A 24,556-nucleotide genomic window follows, 5' to 3' on the forward strand; every position below is an offset into this window, starting at 1 on the left:
TTTCATGTCCATAGAAGCTTGATGTTACATTAGTGCACATTTATACATCCAAATCATTGAAAATTCAGAACATTGTATAAGAATTTGTAAAGGTATATAGGATGAAGGCAATGAAAAAATATCATTAAATATACATTGGTAAAAATACAGTACAATCTTCATACATAGTCATTTATCAAGAACAAAAAACGCTGTATATGAACCGTTGCTTCTAAAGATACATTTTTTAGCATATTAATATAATACATTGTTGTTTAATAGGCACAGAAAAACATGTACCATATACAGGCTCATATTAATTAGACATATATCGGTAAAAAAACAGAGAAAAACTTTATGTACATGTATATGTTTAGACTTTTTGAAGTGTCAGTGCTTGTGGGGGCGTTATAGAGTGAGGGACTATTACACGGTTTAGGAACTGTGGGGTCCACCGTACTGAGTGAGCACCATTGGAACCTTTACATTAGGACCCTGTGATTTCTAGGATACTGAACACTAGAGGATTTATTGTGAAGACTCCTTGGATCCGTATTGCTAAAAGGTAAAATGGGAGGAATTTGTGTTTTAGTCTATGAATGACTATAACTGAGTGTGAGAATGTCAATACTTACAGCTGATGTTCATGACTGCCGGCTGTAATAGGAAAACAGAAAAATGTATAGAGTCTAGGAAACATTTCATCTTGTTACATTGTACATCACACAGTCATAGGCTGTCATTACACTGGACAATGAGATAGACTTATTATACTAGGGCACTGTATGGGCAGAGAGCCAGTCAGTGCCCCATGGCGCATTCATATACAGTGGAACCTTGGATTAAGAGTAACTTGGTTTAAGAGCAATGATTTGCAAGAAGAGGAAATCCTCACCATGCACACTTCCAGTTCTGTCCTTTCACCACTCTATGACCCGCTCTGGAGGTAACTTTCTGTGCATATGTACTGTATACAGTATACCATCGTACAGTATATACAGTACTATATAGCATCTCTATCAATTTGCATTTGTGGATATAGTATTGTACTTTCTTTCTGCTATCCAGTACAGCACATTGCTTGTACTGTATCTCCCGCACACCAACAATTCTATTGTACGCTAAAATGCAGATTAATTTGCTTTATATGTTTTTTACTGCACTGTACAGTATTTTGTATTAGTGACTGTAATAATTTTATATGAACACAGTACATGATTTTGAATTATTTTAATAAGTTTGTATAAATACAGTAAATATTTTTGGGTTGTGGAATGAATTGTCTGCATTTCTATTATTTCCTATGGGAACATTTGCTTTGATATAAGAGTTAACTTGGTTTAAGAGCACACTGCTGGAACCAATTATGCTCATAATGCAAGGTTCCACTGTACTTCATAATCAGCACTTGCTACATGATCCTGGCATCTGTGGACAACTCACAGCAGCATCTGACTTGTTTTCTACTTCAAGAATTAGATATGTGGAAAATGATTATAAATTATTTGCATATTCTGCATCTCTGAAGTCAAATTTATTTTTTCATATTTATTTGTGTTAATAAATGGGGACAAAGTGACATAAATACATTGGGAAACCTGCCTAAATGTCACCCAGAGGTCTGCGTATTCCAGGGTACTGTATGCACCATAGTGCTAATGTATGTGTCACGACTCAAGTGACTGGTTTAAGAGAGAGAATGGACGGGGAAGGGGGTGGGGGGGGGGGGTTGGGGGTGGCCTGCGCTTACCCTTAAGCTAGGGAGGTATCCTAGGCTTACACTTGAAAGTAGCGACATCTGAGCCCCCAACCTCTCCTTACAGTATCTCCTGTCCTGGCCCTGATGCCAATGTCCCCTGCACACCCACCACCCAAGGTGACAAAGCAGGACGGACATCCCCAAAAGCCCACTAACAAAAACAACAGATGGGGGGGTGCAATAGCACCACATGCACAACTATAACTAACACCCAGGGAATACACAAAGTGAACAGGAGCAACTAAGAACAGAGGAAGGTTTACAACAGTAACTTCCACTCCATCAAAGAATGGACAGCAGCAGCTCCCAGTACATGTCCATCCACCTTAAGATCTAGTCTCAGTATAGATGCAGAATAACTAGCACGCTGTGTTGGTGTAACGGGGTGCCAGGGGCGCCTCCAGGCTTGTAGTCGTGGCCCCTTCTGTCAGGCTTACCCCTGGCTTCGCGGTCACTATCGGGACGGGAGATGTCTTGGTGGGGCAGAGTGTGGTGGTGAAGATGTCGTCAGGCGTACAAATACTCTTCAGGCATGGTTCAATGCAAATAACAAACATGTTTTATTCTTCGCAAGTCTCCACACGTGGCAGTAACAAAACACAGTGCTGTGGTGCTTCCTTTAGCTGAGGGAAAGCCTGCCCTAGCGTCCCCTCAAGTGGGTGACTTGCCTGACTACTCCTCTTCGCCCGGCTCCCACTTCTGGCTACCCACAGCCCGGACCCACACCGGACTGCTTCACCCTACGAGGTTCCGCCCGCTCCTTTTCTCTCCGGCTTCCCTGTTCTTCCAGCTCCCTTCTTTCTTTCTTTCTTTCTTTCTGCCCACTCAGCTCCACACTCTGCCCCTGGCTGTTTCTTCTCTCCCGTCCCGGACACAACTGCCTTCAGCACACACTTCCTTTCCCCCTAAGCTGCCGGCTCCTCCTCCCTCCTCTACAGTTTCTATGGGGACAGCATTAACCACTTCAGAGAAAACCTGTGCTTCCTTGTAAGGGGTCTGCCCACCCCTTACATTGGAATGAGAGGGCTTTTAGCTAGGGGGGAATTGGTAAACAATGGGAGCACCTGATAACCATTGTGGAGTCTGCTACTGCAACACAAACTGACATTAACACTACATGTGCCAAAGCAAAAAGACATGTTTGAACCACATTGTCTCAGAAGGCAAAAAAGACCCTGAACCCATCACACGTTACACAGAACATAGTGACTATCGTGACAGTATGGCCTGCAGTGGCAGTGTGTGCGGCCACCTATGTATATATGTGACGCCCCTGGACTAGTCAGGGTGTCACAGGGTACTGCACGCTCTTCTTTACCTCTTAGTGCAGGACTCAACCCCCCCATGGTTTTGGGTTCCCAACCTATACTACTGCCTCCATCAGCATCCAAATTCTAACTACACCTCACACCACACCCTGTCAGACACACCAGTGGACTGCTGAGCTGAAATAGGGACGTCCACCTAGGGGTCAGGCAGACTGGTGGGAGGGAAGTAGAACAGGGCAGTCGGCTCCAGGGGAGCGAAGGGAGAGGAAGTAGTAGGAGTTGAGTGGTAGCTCTCGAGTAGTGAGGAGCTGGGGGAGTGTGTGGCTCCCTGGGTGTTAGAGGTTGGGTCACAAACGGTGGTCTGGGCCCGGAGGAGTCGGAGACCCAGTCGCAGAGTATTGAGGCTGGGTGCCTGGACCTGGTCTTGGAGGATGGTCAGCAGTTTGAGTCTACTAACCGGTCCGGGACCGAAAGCACGGCAGGTTACTGGACCCTAGGTCAGGGAGTAGCTTCAGGCAACCCGGTAATTAACCTGCGGAGGATAGTGCCTTTATGGACTGTCCCCAAGAAGCTCAGAGATCAGGGGCACTAGCGCAACGAGGGGGATAGGGCTTTCCAACCCACGCAGCCTACAGAAATCCCATGAGTGAGCCCTTGAGAGCACAGCTCCACTACCAACAGTAGGGAGCGGGGCCTGGACAGCTTTACGCCAACGGGCCACAGAACACTTCCAATTTATACACAGAGGCAGGCTCCGGACCACCCGGCAGTACTATAGGGGACGGATACCTGGACAGGCTCCCCCAAGAGGGCAGCGGCACCCAGAGACATGGTTTACCTTGTTGTCAGAGTCTGCTTTTCATCATCGATACTGCCTTGGTGAGTACATGGTCTTCCCCTGCTTTCAACTAGCCCTGCGCTACCCTGCACCAGCGTCCCAGCATCTAGAGTCCCGGGGCCTCCCCTACCCGTGGAGGGAAACGTCATCTGGCTGACCCCACTCCATCTCCCCCGGGTACTCCTATCAGCAGCGGCGGTACTCCCCTTTACCGTGAACCACGGGTGGTGTCACGAATTCTCTCTCCCTGTAAATAGCCCCCTTTTCATTTGAGAGTGGCCGCGAGCCCCCGGGTCCGGAGACAATCAAGCCACAGCAGCAGACCCCGGATCCGAGCGGTTCGACCGCTGCAGGGGCGGCACATATATATAATACAGCATTAATAATTACTATTACTCTATGTATATATAATACTAGTGGAATTTCACAGTGTTGCACAGATCTATTTGGTTCAGCTGTTTTCTGTTTCAGCTTAAAAACTTTGCTACTAATATGGAGCCGGCATATCAGAAATGAAACCCAATGTAAAACTATCCAAACTGCCAGATTTCCTCATGTAGCAAATTTGGGGCAGATTGGTGCAATTTTTTGGCCGTAAATTAAAATTTGCTTTTGTGTTCTGTTATTTTAGTGACAATCTCAAGAATGGTCAGTCTTAAGCCTGCTTTACATGTCATGATTCTGCATACGATATCGTATGCGATCGCAACCGCCCCCATCGTATGTGCGGCACGTTCAATTTTGTTGAATGTGCCGCACAAACGATTAACCCCGTCACACGTACTTACCCGTCCATACGACTGCGATGTGGGCGGCGAACGTCCACTTCCTGGAGTGGGAGGGACGTTCGGCGTCACATCGACGTCACACGGCAGTCGGCCAATAGAAGCGGAGGGGCGCGTCAGAGCTTTACTTCAGTTGAATGCTTTGCGGCGCCACAAAGCATTTGACTGAAGTAAAGCGTTGACGGAAACAGCAGCCCGATGCATCGGCCGTGATCATTGAGGAGTCTATGTGCCTGATGTATTCAAGAAGCAGGTAAAAGGACACCGCTGGAATGGAGGACAGGTGAGCATATTTTTTTTTGACGTACACTACAGTTTAAAAGTTATGGGTCACTTAGATATTTCCTTATTTTTGAAAGAAAAGCACATTTTTTTTCAATGAGGCTAACATTAAATTAAACAGAAATACACTCTATACAATATTAATGTGGTAAATGACTATTCTAGCTGCAAAAGTCTGGTTTTAATGCAATATCTACATAGGTGTATAGAGGCCCATTTCCAACAACCACCACTCCAGTGTTCTAATGTTACATTGTGTTTGCTAACTGTGTTAGAAGGCTAATGGATGTTTAGCAATCCCTTGAAAACCCTTGTGCAAGTATGTTAGTACAGTTGAAAACAGTTTTGCTGATTAGAGAAGCTATAAAACTGACCTTCCTTTGAGCTAGTTGAGAATCTGGAGCATTACATTTGTTGGTTCCATTAAACTCTCAAAATGGACAGAAAAAGGGAACTTTCATGTCAAACTCGACAGTCTACACTCCCTGACAGAAGTTCTGTCACTTATCCATGTTATGTAAGGAAAATATTAATATGGGCAAAAGAACACAGACATTGGACAGAGGAAGATTCGAAAAAAGTGTTATGGACAGACGAATCGAAGTTTGAGGTGTTTGGATCACACAAAAGAACATTTGTGAGACGCAGAACAACTGAAAAGATGCTGGAAGAGTGACTGACGCCATCTGGCAAGCATGGTGGAGGTAATGTGATGATCTGGGGTTGCTTTGGTGCTGGTAAAGTGGGAGATTTGTACAAGGTAAAAAGGATTTTGAATAAGAAAGGCTATCACTCCATTTTGCAACGCCATGCCATACCCTGTGGATAACAGAGAACAATAGAGGAAAATAGGTTTTTTTTTGAGCCGCGCCAATGATCACTTCTCAGGTATTCAGATTAATGGATCTTTATTTTGCACAGGTCTGGGTTGTTGCTGCCTTGATCAAAACTTTCCATGCCTGCATTGTAGTTGTGACTTTCACAACTTCACTTGGTGAGTATTACTGCTCCCTGTCTCTACCCCGTGTGTTATTGGGGTAAAACCCTATTGCGCTTCTTCTCCACAGCTTTTTACTCATCATGCCATACCCTGTGGACAGCGCTTGATTGGAGCCAAATTCAACCTACAACAAGACAATGACCCAAAGCACGCCTCCAAATTATATATGAACTATTTAGGGAAGAAGCAGGCAGCTGGTATTCTATCTGTAATGGAGTGGCAGCCCAGTCACCAGATCTCAACCCTATTGAGCTGTTGTGGGAGCAGCTTGACCGTATGGTACGCCAAAAGTGCCCGTCAAGCCAATCCAACTTGTGGGAGGAGCTTCTGGAAGCATGGGATTAAATATCTCCAGATTACCTCAGCAAATTAATAGCTAGAATGCCAAAGGTCTGCAAAGCTGGAATTGCTGCTAAGGGAGCATTCTTTGAGGAAAGCAAAGTTTTGAGGAGAAAATTATTATTTCAAGTAAAAATCATTATTTCTAACCTAGTCAATGTCTGGACTATATTTTCTATTCATTATGCAACTCATTTGATAAATAAAAGTGTGATTTTTAATGGAAAAGACACAATTGTCTGGGTTACCACAAACTTTTGAACTGTAGTGTATGTCAAGAGCGGCACATTAGGGGACAAGAAGGAGACCGGAATGAGGAGATTACTAAAGGATGGGCACATTACTACAGGGCACAAAGATGGGGCACATTACTACAGTGCACAAAGTTTCAGCATATTACTACAGGGCACAAGGATGGGGCACATTACTACAGGGGACAATGATGGTGCACATTACTATGGGGCACAAGGATGGGCACATTACTATGGAGCACATTACTAAAGGATGGGGCACATTACTATAGGAGACATTGATGGGGCATATTACTACAAGGATGGGGCACATTACTACATATGGGGAACAAGGATGGGACATCTATTTTATTGGTATCTATTTTTATTTTTGAAATTTACCAGTAGCTGCTGCATTTCCCGCCCTGGGCTTCTACTCAAGTCAATACATTTTTCCCAGTTTTTTTGTGGTAAAATTAGGTGCCTCGGCTTATAATCGGGTCAGTTTATACGCGAGTATATAAGGTAATATTTGCATTTGTGTTCCATATTTTATTGGGAGATTAATATTTTTAACCCCTTAAGGACCAAGCCACTTTGTACGTTAATGACCGAGCCCAATTTTCTGAGTCTGACCAGTGTCACTTTATGGGGTAATAATTCTAGAACGCTTCAACAGATCCCAGTGATTTTGTTTTTTCATGACACATTGTCCTTCATGTTAGTGGTAAACTTATGTCAATATGATTTGTGTTTATTTATGAAAATATTAAAACATTTGTCAAAAAAATTAAAAAACTTTTCAATTTTCAAACTTTTAATACCCTTAGCGGCACTTTGCACGCTGCGACATCGCAGGCCGATGCTGCGATGCCGAGCATGATAGTCCCCGCCCCCGTCGCAGCGGCGATATCCTTGTGATAGCTGGCGTAGCGAACATTATCGCTACAGCAGCTTCACATGGACTCACCTGTCCTGCGACCGTCGCTCTGGCCGGCGACCCGCCTCCTTGTTAAGGGGGCGGGTCGTGCGGCGTCATAGCGACGTCACACGGCAGGCGGCCAATTGGAGCGGAGGGGCGGACATGAGTGGGATGTAAACATCCCGCCCATCTCCTTCCTTCCGCATATCCTACGGAAGCCGCAGTGACGCCGGTAGGAGATGTTCCTCGCTCCTGCGACTTCACACACAGCGGTGTGCTGCCGCAGGAACGAGGAACAACATCGGACCGTCGCGTCAGCGTAATTATGGATTACGCCGACGCTGCACCGATGATACGATTACGACGCTTTTGCGCTCGTTAATCGTATCATCGAGCCTTTACACACTACGATGTCGCATGCGATGCCGGATGTGCGTCACTTTCAATTTGACGCCACCGACATCGCACCTGCGATGTCGTAGTGTGCAAAGCCCGCCTTAGGCTATGTGCCCACGCTGCGGATTTCTCGCGGATTTTGTCGCGGATTTATCGCGGATTTCCGGAAAATCTGCAGCAGCGGCACGTCCAAGCCATTTCAATGGCATTTTGGAAATGCTGTGTCCATGCTGCGGATTTTAATCCGGAAAAATCTGCAGCGTGTCAATTATTGTTGCGGATTTTGGTGCGGATTTTGGGTATAGAATGGGGAAAAAAAAAAAATCCGCAATCAAAATCCGCGGCAAATTCGCGGTAAATCCGCGGCAAAAAAAGGTGTGGATTTGCCGCGAAAGTCGCGGATTTTCATGCAGAAAAATCCGCAGCAACATTCTACCGTGGACACATAGCCTTAAAGTAGATAGTTATATCACACAAAAGAGTTAGAAAATATAATTTCCCATATATCTACCTTATGTGCATTATTTTTCAAAATTCCAAAAAATCAATTGTTTAAGGGGCGTATTTACTAAATGGGATTTCTGCTCTTTTGGTCAAGAACTCTGCAAATGTGACATGTTGCCTGCAAGTTATTTCAGCCAAGTTTGTGTTCCCAAATTGAAATGTCGCTCCTTCCCTTCCGGGCCCAACCGTTTGTCAAACTATAAATTTTTTACTACATGAGTAGTGAGTGGTCAATTTTTTCATGTTACCTCTTGCAAAAGTGAAAAAATTGGGGCTAAAACATTTTCGTGAAAAAATTGTAATATTTCTATATGATAACCTAATAATGTTATCAAATTCTGTGTAGTTCCTCAGTTTATACATCTTTGAGGGGTGTAGTTAATGCACTCCATGAGACCCGGATATACTGATTAGCGGTGAAGCGGTGGTCAATAATGTCACCTTTCATGACCCGGCGATTCTGATGAACATTGACGTTACTGGGGTCACCAAACATCATAATCGCGTAGTCTCACTAAACGAAGCGAGAGGCGGGAGTGGCTGCTGCTCAAAGTCTATAGAGCCTTGTTCTGAACCTTCATAGTCTTTGAATTACGTAATCGAGGAACATCGTGGGAACCGTTAGATTACATTGTGCCTGGGAACTTTGCTTTCTAATAAAATGCTGCACAAGGGACAGTCACTTGTTTTTCTTTTGCTATTTTTATGTTTTCAGGTTGCCAGGCTACGTCGGATTCCCTGGACTGCTTCGGACTTACATGATTTTTTTTAATAAAGTCTTCTCCCACTTTTGACACATCCAGAGCAATACCGCAGAAGAAATGTTAGCACAGGCCTCCCGTATCCGTTGTTTCGGGTGCCCCACATCCTGGATCCTGGATCTGCGGTATTGCTCTCGGTGTTTCAAGAATGGGAGAAGAGAATCGCATTGACAATTCAGCCCCATGGGCAGCACTTTGAGCACATCCTTTAGTGGGTTACTATAGTTGCTCCATTTCACAAACGTGTCAATAACTCAATAATGAATAAAGCTATATAAAAAATGAGCACAGCCAGTGGCGTAACTAGAGTTTGATGGGCCCTGGTGCAAACTTTGGACCGGGGCCCCCCTCCATGTACACAACACTTAGGGTACAGGATGATGATGCTGACACTTGGCTTTTACCCACAGCACCCAGCTTTCCCATGATCTAAAATCCCTCTATCAGCACCCAGCTTTCCCATGCTCTGTCATACATCTTTCCCTCAGCACCCAGCTTTCCAATATCAGAGCATGGGAAAGCTGGGTGCTGAGAGATGTATAGCAGATCATGGGAAAGCTGGGTGCTGAGAGATGTATAGCAGATCATGGGAAAGCTGGGTGCTGAGAGATGTATAGCAGAGCATGGGAAAGCTGGGTGCTGAGAGATGTATAGCAGAGCATGGGAAAGCTGGGTGCTGAGAGATGTATAGCAGAGCATGGGAAAGCTGGGTGCTGAGAGATGTATAGCAGAGCATGGGAAAGAGCCCTTTTCCCTCAGCACAAAACATTCCCATCCCATACTTGTATCTTTTTCCTCCCTCATATATAGTTCTCCAAATACTATAATGGCCCCCACATAGCCTTCCATATAGTATAAAGGGTCCCACATAACCCTTTATATATTAGAATGCACCCCCATAGTCCTCCATGTGTTATAATACATTTCCCATAGTTCTCCATATTTTATACTGCACCACAGTCCCCCATGCTTTATAATGCACCCCCACAGTCCATGTGTAAGGTAGCCTCCATAGTCCTCCATATATTATAATGTAGCCCCCATAGTCCTATATGTATTATAATGCAGCCCCATAGACCTCCATGTATAATGCGCTGCTATAGTCTATGTATAAGGTGTCCTTCATGTTTATTATGCAGTCCCATAGACCTCCATGTATCATGCAGCCAGGACCCCCAGGCCTCCATGTATTATGCAGCCAGTCCCACCAGGGCCTCCATGTGTCATGCAGCCAGCCCCACCAGGTGTCATGCAGCCAGCCCCACCAGGGCCTCCATGTGTAATGCAGCCAGCTTCCCCCGGGCCTATATGTGTCATGCAGCCAGCCCCCCCAGGGCCTCTATGCGTCATGCAGCCAGCCCCCCCAGGGCCTCTATGCGTCATGCAGCCAGCCCCCCCCAGGGCCTCTATGTGTCATGCAGCCAGCCCCCCCAGGGTCTCCATGTGTCATGCAGCCAGCCCCCCAGGGCCTCCATGTGTCATGCAGCCAGCTTCCCCAGGACCTCCATGTGTCATGCAGCCGGCCCCCCCAGGGCCTCCATGTGTCATGCAGCCAGCCCCCCCAGGGCCTCCATGTGTCATGCAGCCAGCCCCCCCCAGGTGTCATGCAGCCAGCCCCCCCAGGGCCTCCATGTGTCATGCAGCCATCCCCCCCAGGGCCTCCATGTGTCATGCAGCCAGCCCCCCCCAGGGCCTCCATGTGTCATGCAGCCAGCCCCCTCAGGGCCTCCCTGTGTCATGCAGCCAGCCCCCAGGGCCTCCATGTGTCATGCAGCCAGCCCCCTCAGGGCCTCCATGTGTCATGCAGCCAGCCCCCCCAGGGCCTCCATGTGTCATGCAGCCAGCCCCCAGGACCTCCGTGTGTCATGCAGCCAGCCCCCCCAGGGCCTCCATGTGTCATGCAGCCAGCCCCCCCAGGGCCTCCATGTGTCATGCAGCCAGCCCCCCCAGGGCCTCCATGTGTCATGCAGCCAGCCCCCCCCAGGTGTCATGCAGCCAGCCCCCCCAGGGCCTCCATGTGTCATGCAGCCAGCCCCCCCAGGGCCTCCATGTGTCATGCAGCCAGCCCCCCCAGGGCCTCCATGTGTCATGCAGCCAGCCCCCCCAGGGCCTCCATGTGTCATGCAGCCAGCCCCCCCCAGGGCCTCCATGTGTCATGCAGCCAGCCCCCCCCAGGGCCTCCATGTGTCATGCAGCCAGCCCCCAGGGCTTCTATGTGTAATGCAGCCTGCCAGCCAGCCCCACCAGGGCCTCCATGTATCATGCAGGCAGCTTCCCCGGGCCTATATGTGTCATGCAGCCAGCAAAATAGAAAAACAAGTACCTCTCAGCTCCTTCTGACCCCTGCGACTGCGGTAGTTATGCCCCTGCCCCCATATGTCACACACCCTGCTCCCTATACAGCCTGCACCCCCCCATATCACACACACACCCTGGCCCACATATCTCACCCTGCCCGTACCCCAACTTACCCCTCTCAAACACTCTGCACCCTTCACATGCTTCTGTCACAGTCTGCAGCCCTCATATGCCCCTCACCCTGCAGCCCCTCCCCTCATGTCCCCTCTTTTCTCATTACCACTCATGTGTTTGAAGTATCTTCTCCTGCTTTCTCCCCGGCCTCCTGTGTCTCCTCCCACACAGTCACATGGGCGTGACATCATCGCAGGTCCTGGTAGGGATGGTTTCCGTCTGCCGTGCAGGAGCACTTCTCCTCTGCAGCAGGTCAGGAACGCCTGGTGGCCTCTCCAGGTCAGGGGCCCCTCTGCCCCCCTGCAGACACTGGGCCCCCCTGACTCACAGGCCGGCCCCCTAACGGTCGCGCAGTCGGCCACTACATAGTGGCACTACACATAGGGGCCCGGCAGCCGGCTCTGCAGAGCGGCTGCCGGGCCCCTATAACCCTGCGGGCCCGGTCGCAGTGGCGACCTCTGCGACCGCGATCGTTACGCCCCTGAGCACAGCATTGTTTTTCTTGTGCAATTCTCTATGTGACTGATGTGTCACATGAACCCCTTCCCATTGAGAAAAGTATATGGCGGAACAGTATATGGTAGCACAGTATATGGTAGCACAGCATATGACGGCACAGTATATGAGGCACAGCAATATGGCGGAACAGCAATATGGGGCACAGCAATATGAGGACACAGCAATAAAGTGGCACAGTATTATGGTGGGACAGCAAAATGGGGCATAGCAATATGGCAGCACAGCAATATGGTGGCACAGTTAATGGGGCACAGGAATATGGTGGCACAGTTAATGGGGCACAGGAATATGTCGGCACAGCAATATGTTGGCACAGCAATATGGTAGCACAACAATGTGTCGACACAGCAATATGGCGACACTGCAATATGGCAGCACAGTAATATAGGGCACATCAATATGAGGACACAGCAATATTGTGGCACAGTATTATGGTAGCACAGCAATATGAGGCACAGCAATATGGCGGCACAGCAATATGGGGCATAGCAATATGGCCCTAAAACAATATGGTGGCACAGTATATAGCGGCACAGCAATATGAGGGCACAGCAATATGGTGGCACAGTATATGGCAACACAGCAATAATGCGACACAGTATATGGTGGCACAGCAATATGGGGGCACAGTATATGGGGCCACAGCAATATGGGGGCAGATTATATGGGGCCATAGCAATATGGGGACACAATATATGGGGCCACAGCAATATGGCATTACAGCAATATGGTGGCACAGTTAATGGGGCACAGGAATATGGTGGCACAGCATTATGGGGCACAGCAATATGGAAGCACAGCAATATGTCGGCACAGCAATATGGCGGCACAGTATGTGGCGGCACAGCAATATGGCGACACTACAATATGGCAGCACAGCAATATGGGCACAGCAATATGAGGACACAGCAATATTGTGGCACAGTATTATGGTGGCACAGCAATGTGGGGCACAGCAATATGGTGGCACAGTTAATGAGGCACAGGAATATGGTGGCACAGCATTATGGGGCACAGCAATATAGCAGCACAGCAATATGCTGGAACAGTATATGGGGCACAACAATATGGGAGCACAGTATATGGTAGAAAAGTATTTGGTAGCACAGCATATGACGGCACAATATATGGGGCACAGCAATATGGGGTACAGCAATATGAGGACACAGCAATCACGTGGCACAGCATATGACGGCACAGCAAAATGGGACACAGCAATATGAGGACACAGCAATCAAGCGGCACAGTATTATGGTGGCACAGCAAAATGGAGCACAGCAATATGGGGCATAGCAATATGGCGGCACAGCAATATGGTGGCACAGTTAATGGGGCACAGGAATATGGTGGTACAGCATTATGGGGCACAGCAATATGGCAGCACAGCAATATGTCGGCACAGCAATATGGCAGCGCAACAATATGGCGACACAAGAATATGGCGACACAGCAATATGGCGGCACAATATATGGTGGTACAACAATATGGTAGCATAGCAATATGGCGGCACAGAATATGGGCCACAGAAATATGGTGGCACAGCTATATGGCCCTAAAACAATATGGTGGCACAGTATATAGCGGCACAGCAATATGGGGGCACAGCAACATGGTGGCACAGTATATGGCAGCACAGCAATATGGCGACACTGCAATATGGCAGCACAGCAATATAGCGCACATCAATATGAGGACACAGCAATATTGTGGCACAGTATAAAGGTGGCACAGCAATATGGGGCACAGTAATATGGGGCATAGCAATATGGTGGCACAGTAATATGGTGGCACAGTTAATGGGCACAGGAATATGGTGGCACAGTCAATGGGGCACAGCAATATAGCAGCACAGCAATATGTCGGCACAGCAATATGGCGGCACAGTATATGGTGGCACAGCAATATGGTAGCATAGCAATATGGCCCAAAAACAATATGGTGGCACAGTATATAGCGGCACAGCAATATGGGAGCACAGCAATATGGTGGCACAGTATATGGCGGCACAGCAATATGTCGGCACTGCAATATGTCGGCACAGCAATATGGCAGCACAACAATATGGCAACACAACAATATGGTGACACAGCAATATGGCAGTACAGTATATGATGGCACAGCAATATGATAGCATAGCAATATGGCGGCACAGTATATGGTGGCACAGCAATATGGCCCTAAAACAATATGGTGGCACAGTATATTGTGGCACAGCAATATGGGAGCACAGCAGTATGGTGGCACAGTATATGGCGGCACAGGAATATAGCGACACTGCAATATGGCAGCACAGTAATATGGGGCACAGCAATATTGTGGCACAGTATTATGGTGGCACAGCGATATGGTAGCACAGCAATATGTCGGCACAGCAATATGATGGCACAGTATATGGTGGGACAGCAATATGGTAACATAGCAGTATGGTGGCACAGTATATGGGGCCACAGCAATATGGTGGCACAGCAATATGGCCCTAAAACAATATGGTGGCACAGTATATGGCAACACAGCAATAATGCAACAAAGTATATGGTGGCACAGCAATATGGGGGCACAGTATATGCGGCCACAGCAATATGGGAGCAGATTATATGGGGCCACAGCAATATAGGGGCACAATATATGGGGCCACAGCAATATGGCGTTACAGCAATATGGGGCATAGCAATATGGCGGCACAGCAATATGGTGGCACAGTTAATGGGGCACAGGATTATGGTGGCACAGCATTATGGGGCACAGCAATATGGAAGCACAGCAATATGTCGGCACAGCAATATGGTGGCACAGTTAATGGGGCACAGGAATATGGTGGCACAGCATTATGAGGCACAGCAATATGGCAGACAAGCAATATGTTGGCACAGCAATATGGCGGCACAGTATATGGTGGCACAGCAATATGGTAACATAGCAATATGGCGACACAGTATATGGGGCCACAGCAATATGGTGGCACAGCAATATGGCGACACTGCAATAATGCGACACAGTATATGGTGACACAGCAATATGGCGGCACAGTTATGGGGCCACAGCAATATGGGGCACAATATATGGGGCCACAGCAATATGGCGTCACAGCAATATGGCGACACAGTATACGACGCCACAGCAATATGGCGCCAAAGCAATATGGTGGCACATGGGGACAGAGTATATGAGGCACAGTGTACAGTGGAGCACTATGCCTGCTGTCCTCGGTGACACTTTCCACAGTTCAGGATCACTGCAGTCACTAACAAAATGGTTCCGCTCTGTGATCCTAAACTTCATCTTCCCTTATTCTTTTGGAAATATTCAGACGTGGAGGGGGAAGTGACATCACACACGATAGCAAATTCTGCCCACTTTTACTACAGTTGTAATGTGAGCAAGCTGTAAACTAGGTTTTCAGCAGCTGCTCCCCCTAGTGTTTAAGTGTGGAAAATATCAAAGTTTTAAAATTATTTTTTATATTTTGGTCAATTAAAAACAAAGGATAATATTTAAACAAAACAATACTTTACATTTTTTCACATATTGAAAAAATTGTTTTTTTTTTTATGGCACCTTTTCTTTAACCCCTTCAGCCCCCAGCCTGTTTTCACCTTAAAGACCCGGCCATTTTTTGCAATTTTGACCAGTGTCACTTTGACAGGTTATAACTCTGGAACACTTCAACGGATCCTGGCGATTCTGAGATTGTTTTTTCGTGACATATTGTGCTTCATGTCAGTAGTAAATTTAGGCCGATATGTTTTGCGTTAATTTGTGAAAATTTCGGAAATTTGGCGAAAATTTTGAAAATTTCGCAATTTTCAAAATTTGAAATTTTATGCCCATAAATCTGAGAGATAGGTCACACAAAATAGTTACTAAATAACATTTCCCACTTGTCTGCTTTACACCAGCGCAATTTTTGAAAAAAAAAAAAATTCCGTTAGGAAGTTAGAAGGGTTCAAAGTTCATCAGCAATTTCTCATTTTTCCAACAAAATTTACATAAAAAAAATTTTTAGGTACCACATCACATTTGGAGTGATTTGAGAAACCTAGGCGACAGAAAATACCCAAAAGTGACCCCATTCTAAAATCTGCACCCCTCACTCTGCTCAAAACCACATCCAAGAAGTTTATTAACCCTTTAGGAGCTTCACAGCAACCAAAGCAATGTAGACGAAAAAATGAAAATTTTACTTTTTTAACACAAAAATGTTACTTTAGCCATAAAAATTAGTATTTTCACAAGGGTATCAGGAAAAATGCATCATAAAATGTATTGTGCATTTTCTCCTGAGTACGCAGATACCTCATATGTGGTGGAAATCAAATGTTTGGGCACACGGCAGGACTCGGAAGGCAAGGAGCACCATTTGAATTTTTGAACGCAAAATTAGCTGCACTCATTAGCGGACGCCATGTCGGGTTTGAAGACTCCCTGAGGTGCCTAAACAATGTAGCTCCCCCACAAGTGACCCCATTTTGGAAACTAGACCCCTCAAATATTTTTTCTAGATGTTTGATGTGCACTTTGAACCCCTGGGGGCTTCACAGAAGTTTATAACGTTGAGCCGTGAAAAGAAAAAAAATTTTTTTTACCACAAAACTGTTGCTTCAACCAGGTAGCTTTTTTTATCACAACGGTATCAGGAAAAAATGCACCATAAAATGTATTGTGCATTTTCTCCTGAGTACGCAGATACGCCATATGTGGTGGAAATCAAATGTTTGGGCACACGGCAGGACTCGGAAGGCAAGGAGCGCCATTTGAATTTTTGAGTGCAAAATTAGCTGCACTCATTAGCGGACGCCATGTCGGGTTTGAAGACTCCCTGAGGTGCCTAAACAATGGACCTCCCCCACAAGTGACCCCATTTTGGAAACTAGACCCCTCAAATATTTTTTCTAGATGTTTGATGTGCACTTTGATCCCCTGGGGGCTTCACAGAAGTTTATAACGTTGAGCCGTGAAAAGAAAAAAATTTTTTTTTACCACAAAACTGTTGCTTCAACCAGGTAGCTTTTTTTATCACAACGGTATCAGGAAAAAATGCACCATAAAATGTATTGTGCATTTTCTCCTGAGTACGCAGATACCCCATATGTGGTGGAAATCAAATGTTTGGGCACACAGCAGGACTCGGCAGGCAAGGAGCGCCATTTCACAGCAAAATTGGTTGGAATTATTAGCGGACGCCATGTTGCATTTGGAGACCCCCCTGAAGTGCCTAAACAATGGAGCTCCCCCACATGTGATCCCATTTTGGAAACTAGACCCCTCATGGAATTTATCTAGCTATTTAGTGAGCACTTTGAACCCCTGGAGGCTTCACAAACGTTTGTAATGTTCAGCCGTGAAAATATTTTATTATTTTTTTTACCACAAAATTGTTTTTTCAAACAGGTAGCTTTTTTTTCACAAGGGTATCAGGAAAAAATGCACCATAAAATGTATTGTGCAATTTCTCCTGAGTACACAGGTACCTCATATGTGGTGGAAATCAATTGTTTGGGCATACGGCGGGGCTCAGAAGAGAAGGAGCGCCATTTCACAGTAAAATTGGTTGGAATTATTAGCAGACGCCATGTTGCATTTGGAGACCCCCTGAGGTGCCTAAACAATGGAGCTCCCCCACATGTGATCCCATTTTGGAAACTAGACCCCCCCCCCCCATACAAAAAAATTAGTTTGGCGAAATAAAAAATACAGACATCAGTAAAAAAAAAAAAAAAATGAATAAAAAAAAAAAAAATATGAGCGCCTGCCACTAAGACCAGTGCCAAACGTGAGAGCAATGCACGAGTCTCGCATCGCATCATCCACTCCAGTCTGGAAGCAAGCAACTGCGCTGGATAATGCGATGCGAGAGGGCGGGGCGGCAGATGAGAAAGGGCGCAGCGGATGGAAGATGAGAAAGTGCGCAGCGGATGGAGGAGCGGCAGAGGATGGGAAAGGGCGCAGCGGATGGAAGATGGAAAATGGCGCAGCGGATGGAGGAGCGGCAGAGGATGGGAAAGGGCGCAACGGATGGATGATGGGAAATGGCGCAGCGGGTGGAGGAGCGGCAGAGGATGGGGGGGGGGGGGAGGTGAGATGGGGATACCTACCTTACAGGATGGATCTAGGCAGCAGGATCACAGCAGACAGAAGAGGCAGCAGATGAAGGAGGCAACAGATTGAGGAGGGTGAGAGGGGGCAGTAGATGAAGAGGATGGGAGAGAGCAGGCAGCAGATCGGGGAGGGGGGCAGAGTCTGATGGGAGAGAGAGATGGCTCATGGAGGAGGGGGGGCCCCAGAACATGGAGGGGGGAGGGGGGGAGGGTGGCTTGCAGCACATGTGGGGGGGGGAGGGTGGCTTGCAGCACATGTGGGGGGAGGGTGGCTTGCAGCACTGCAAGCCACCCTCCCCCCCCACATGTGCTGCAAGCCACCCCCCCCCCCCCCACATGTGCTGCAAGCCACCCTCCCCCCCACATGTGGAGCACTGCAAGCCACCCTCCCCCCCACATGTGGAGCACTGCAAGCCATCCTCCCCCCACATGTGGAGCACTGCAAGCCATCCTCCCCCCACATGTGGAGCACTGCAAGCCACCCTCCCCCCACATGTGGAGCACTGCAAGCCACCCTCCCCCCACATGTGCTGCAAGCCACCCTCCCCCCCCACATGTGCTGCAAGCCACCCTCCCCCCCACATGTGGAGCACTGCAAGCCACCCTCCCCCCACATGTGGAGCACTGCAAGCCACCCTCCCCCCCACATGTGGAGCACTGCAAGCCACCCTCCCCCCACATGTGGAGCACTGCAAGCCACCCTCCCCCCCACATGTGGAGCACTGCAAGCCACCCTCCCCCCACATGTGGATCGGAGCGGCGGCCGGGACAGCTGTGGATCGGAGCGGCGGCCGGGACAGCGGTGGATCGGAGCGGCGGCCGGGACAGCGGTGGATCGGAGCGGCGGCCGGGACAGCGGTGGATCGGAGCGGCGGCCGGGACAGCGGTGGATCGGAGCGGCGGCCGGGACAGCGGTGGATCGGAGCGGCGGCCGGGACAGCGGTGGATCGGAGCGGCGGCCGGGACAGCGGTGGATCGGAGCGGCGGCAGGGACAGCGGTGGATCGGAGCGGCGGCCGGGACAGCGGTGGATCGGAGCGGCGGCGGGGACAGCGGTGGATCGGAGCGGCGGCCGGGACAGCGGTGGATCGGAGCGGCGGCCGGGACAGCGGTGGATCGGAGCGGCGGCCGGGACAGCGGTGGATCGGAGCGGCGGCCGGGACAGCGGTGGATCGGAGCGGCGGCCGGGACAGCGGTGGATCGGAGCGGCGGCCGGGACAGCGGTGGATCGGAGCGGCGGCCGGGACAGCGGTGGATCGGAGCGGCGGCGGGGACAGCGGTGGATCGGAGCGGCGGCCGGGACAGCGGTGGATCGGAGCGGCGGCCGGGACAGCGGTGGATCGGAGCGGCGGCCGGGACAGCGGTGGATCGGAGCGGCGGCCGGGACAGCGGTGGATCGGAGCGGCGGCCGGGACAGCGGTGGATCGGAGCGGCGGCCGGGACAGCGGTGGATCGGAGCGGCGGCCGGGACAGCGGTGGATCGGAGCGGCGGCCGGGACAGCGGTGGATCGGAGCGGCGGCCGGGACAGCGGTGGATCGGAGCGGCGGCCGGGACAGCGGTGGATCGGAGCGGCGGCCGGGACAGCGGTGGATCGGAGCGGCGGCCGGGACAGCGGTGGATCGGAGCGGCGGCCGGGACAGCGGTGGATCGGAGCGGCGGCCGGGACAGCGGTGGATCGGAGCGGCGGCCGGGACAGCGGTGGATCGGAGCGGCGGCCGGGACAGCGGTGGATCGGAGCGGCGGCGGGGACAGCGGTAAATCGAGCGTGGCGGCGGGGCGATCGGAGACAGGGGCGAGCGGCTGGGACAGGGGCGGGCGAGCGGCTGGGACAGGGGCGGGCGGGCGGGCGAGCGGCTGGGACAGGGGCGGGCGAGCGGGGGCAGCAACTTACCGATGGGCACCCGCAGAGCTTCGGCTTCCAGGGACGGTCACAGGCCGCAGATCCACATTGATTGGAGAGAGCGGTCACAAGACCGGTCTCTCCAATCAGAGCTGGGGGCGGGTGAAGCATCGATCACCCAGCTCCAGCCAATGGCCAGTGCTACAGCAGCACTGATCAGGGCTGGATTTCAATGTTCCAGCCATTTTCAATGGCTGGAACATTACAGTGGCTGTAATTGGCTGAGCGGCGTTCGTCAGCCAATCACAGCCTCTGTAGGTTCGGGGAGGAGGCACCACCCCTCCTGACGTCAGGCAGAGGTCCCCTCCTTCCCGAATCCACCGTTTAAGTAAATAAATTTCACTCCCCGGGGCTCCGGGACCGCGATTTCGCCAGGACGTACTGAGTACGTCATGGGTCCTTTAGCACCATGTCACCATGACGTACTCAGTACGTCCAAGGTCGTTAAGGGGTTAAGCACTGTAGCCCAATCCTAACAGCATGTAATATGCTTACCGTTTTTTTCGGACTATAAGACGCACTTTTTCCCCCCAAATATTGGGGGAATGTGGGGAGTGTGTCTTATAGTCTATATGTAGGGCATGGCTGCGGGGAATGAGGGTGCTGCGGTGGAGCGGGCCATCGGCGGCTCGAGCATGCTTTAGCGGCGCCTGCCGTGACCACATGGACCCGCTCATTTCATATGCATGCCCATCCTCCCGCCCATCATCTCTCAGCGCTGACAGGTGGGCAGGATAATGGGCGGGGGGTGTGCGAATAGTAAAGAGCCGGCCCGCGTGATCACCCCAGGCAACTACAGCCTGGAGTGATCATGTGCGGCTATATTCACTGTGCCCCGCGCTGATGATGATAAGTATACTCACCCGTCACTGTTGAATGCAGCATTCCTCATCCTCCTGTCTGCCTGCCGCTGCTGTGTGTGGAGACTAGCGGTGCGAACAGCGATGACGTCATCCCTATGCTCACCGCTCTTCACACAAGTCAGCGGGCCGGCAGACAGGAGGACATCGCGATGCTGCAGAGAACAATGACGGCTCCATATAGGTCAGCGGTGCTGCTGCCGGCACAGACAGGAAGATGAGTGATGCTGTGTGGAGCAAGGAAAGGTGAGTATAAACATTTATTTTTTTGTGTGCCACAGGATGCAGGCCATATACCAGGATGGGGGTATATAGCAGGATGGGGGTATATAGCAGGATTGTAGTATCTACCAGGATGGGGGTATATAGCAGAAAGAGGGCATATACCAGGATGAGCGTTTATAGCAGGATGGGGGTATATAGCAGGATGAGGGCATATACCAGGATGGCAGTATATAGCAGGATGGGGTATATAGCATGATGAGGGTATATAGCAGGATGGCAGTATATACCAGGATGGCAGTATATAGCAGGATGGGGGTATATAGCAGGATGGGGGTTTATAGCAGGATGGCATTATATACTAGGATGGCGGTATATAGCAGGATGGGGGTATAAAAGCAGGATGGGGTTATATAGCAGGATGAGGGTATATACCAGAATGGCAGTATATACTAGGATAGGGGTATATAGCGGGATGGCAGTATATAGCAGGATGGGGGTATATGAGCAGGATGGGGGTATATAGCAGGATGAGGGTATATACCAAAATTGCAGTATATACCAGGATGGGGGTATATAGCAGGATGGGGGTATGTAGCAGGATGGGGGTTTATAGCAGGATGGCATTATATACCAGGATGGCGGTATATAGCAGGATGGGGGTATATGAGCAGGATGGGGGTATATAGCAGGATGAGGGTATATACCAAAATAGCAGTATATACCAGGATGAGGGTATATAGCAGGATGGCAGTATATAGCAGGATGGGGGTATATAGCAGAATGAGGGCATATACCAGGATGGCGCTATGTAGCAGGATGGGGGCTATACCAGAATAAGGGACATATATATACAAGCATGGAGATCATATACAAGGCAGGAGTATCATTACCAGGAGGCGGTACCTTAGTAGAGAATTTGGGGACATTACCCCCCATAACAGTGTCAGCAGCAGATCCTCGTCCCATAACAGTGTGTCATGACCACATTTTTTGCTTAAAATTTTATTTTCCTATTTCCATCCTCTAAATACAGGGAGCGTCTTATGGTCCGGTGCGTCTTATAGTCCAAAAAATACGGTACCCTGTCAGGATTCAGCTCTGCTTGCTGGCTCTAGCAGTCATTACATGGCCTCTCCAATTTTCATATTTAGTCATGTGACAATTGGCTTGTCTTTCTACTTGACTAAGTGTGCAAATCATATATGGAGGAACAGTCACATGACGACTACCTAAACCACGGGGGAAGGGCGGGAGTGCCAAACAGAATTCTTGCCCCGGGTGCCAGAAAGCCAGCCCTAGATACACCTCTGCACAACAGTCATATGCTTATGGCTTATTTATTAAGACTTTCAATAGAATATCAGTTTCCATATGTAGGGAGAGTTTTCATTGGCAGTCCGATATTGTTTAGCTACAATAATATAATTAGTAGGGCCATCATAACTGATGGTTTTTATTTTGTTGTATTAAATATTGTGCCTTCATATATTGTGATTTAAAGGGATAGTGCGATATAAATTCTATATCACGTCAACTACCTCATTTTGCACTTCCAGGCACCCAACAGCAATATAAAAAACATAAATGCCTGTAGATATATCTATATATATGTATTTTTGAGCAAATAAAGTGAAAGATTGTTTTTACTGCAAAAGTATGTCACATTTTCTTAACTCACATGAAGGAAATAGATGTTAATGAGTATGAGTATGAACGTGTCCCCAGTCTGTGTAAAAACAGGCGCCCCATGTGTGGGAAAAACTCATGTGTAGAGGAGGCCATATGCAGAGGCCAGGGTTATCAGGACATGGTCATACTGGTGAATGGTTTCCCTCTTACCTCCATCTTTATAACAGATTCTGCTTCTCTTTTGGAGTTGGCCTTTTTTGGTGTAACTGATAGTTGTGAGAGAAAATGGCGACCGGGGACAATTCTCCCCCACTAGGTAATTCTTCCCCCACCCTCCCATGGTCTCCAAATATGAGAATGCAGTGCATATATGTATAGATAGACAGACAGACAGACAGATAGACAGACAGACAGACAGACAGATAGACAGACAGACAGACAGACATAGATAGATAGACAGACAGACAGACAGATAGATAGAGGGATAGATAGATAGATAGATATACAGATAAATAGATAGATAGTTACAGTAGATAGATAGATAGATAGACAGACAGATAAATAGATAGATAGTTACAGTAGATAGACAGACAGATAGATAGAGGGATAGATAGAGGGATAGATAGATAGATAGATAGACTTTCATTATTTTTTTTTTTTTTTACTTTTTATATTTATTTCTTTATATAACACCAAATCCCTAAACCTGTACCTAACACTAATTCCCGTACCCAACTCAAACCATATTTCTAATCTAATTGCCCCCTAACACCCCACACCTAACTAAAGCTACCTAATGATGGATGGATGGACAGAAGGACAAAATTACATTGGAAAAAAATGAAAAGATAGAAAAATGTGTGTATAAAAAAATACAAATGACAGGAAATGGGAGGAATGACAAGGAGACGGGGACACTCGGTGATTACACTTTTTTATTTCTCTGACAGCAGCGCAGTCACTGATGAGAATCAGAACTGAGCTACTGTTTCCTGTATTGGATACATGCTCTGATTGGATAGTTACATTCACTATCCACTCACTGCGATCAGAGAGCAGGGTCCACTGTGATTGGTCCCCGCACCTCTTTCGGTGCCGGTCAGCTGTTGGTGACTGCTGTCGGCACGGAGCTGTCACTCTGGATTTTCCCACAGTGACAGTTTAACGGCCGCCTGCCCATGACGTGCATAATACATGGACAACAGATAATAGAAATTAATTGTTACACATCTGTATGTAAATAACATTGCAATCACTATTCGGAATCACATGACTTTTTATTTCAGACTTACAGATGGCGGTCTTGGATTTTTTCTCATTTTCTCTGTGTATACGGTATATCACAAAAAAACCTAAATGGGATAAATAAAGAGAGGTTTCCTTAGAATTACCCTAATGTTAATTACCAATTACATCAATACTAAATATTGAAGATACTGGCTAATTAACAAATATAAGGTTTTCTCATCAAAAAATGTATGGATATGAGAACTGAGAAGTAGAGGAAGATTGTCATAAGAAATCAGAAACTTCTATAGATAGGAAATGGGAAATAATGACAGAGCAGGATGTAAGACTCAAGCACTTACTCTCTACTCCTTCTCTAAATAACCCTCAAAGAAAGTCTTGGTGGGCGGTCCCTTATATACCCTTCATGATGTCATAATATCCAGGCAGAGGTGACCATGGTGATGAATCTGTGATGTCATAACATTGTAGAATGCTGAGAACAAGCACTGCAGCCAATGCTATTAATGATAATGATGTATAATAAAGTCTATGGGGGTTTATA

The 24,556-nt window shown here is 48.3% G+C and overlaps 1 long non-coding RNA gene across 1 annotated transcript; it reads right to left on the reverse strand.

Moving 5' to 3' along the window:
• Nucleotides 1-105: 105 nt before the first annotated feature.
• Nucleotides 106-24,555, reverse strand: LOC142295381 (uncharacterized). Its single transcript, XR_012751445.1, has 3 exons — nucleotides 24,354-24,555; nucleotides 24,057-24,116; nucleotides 106-636 (listed from the first exon to the last, which is right to left on the reverse strand). It is a non-coding gene; the product is annotated as an uncharacterized LOC142295381 (long non-coding RNA).
• Between the last annotated feature and the right edge of the window lies 1 nt (nucleotide 24,556).

This window comes from Anomaloglossus baeobatrachus, chromosome 3, assembly GCF_048569485.1.
Source record: "Anomaloglossus baeobatrachus isolate aAnoBae1 chromosome 3, aAnoBae1.hap1, whole genome shotgun sequence".
In the NCBI taxonomy this organism is placed as follows: domain Eukaryota; kingdom Metazoa; phylum Chordata; class Amphibia; order Anura; family Aromobatidae; genus Anomaloglossus; species Anomaloglossus baeobatrachus.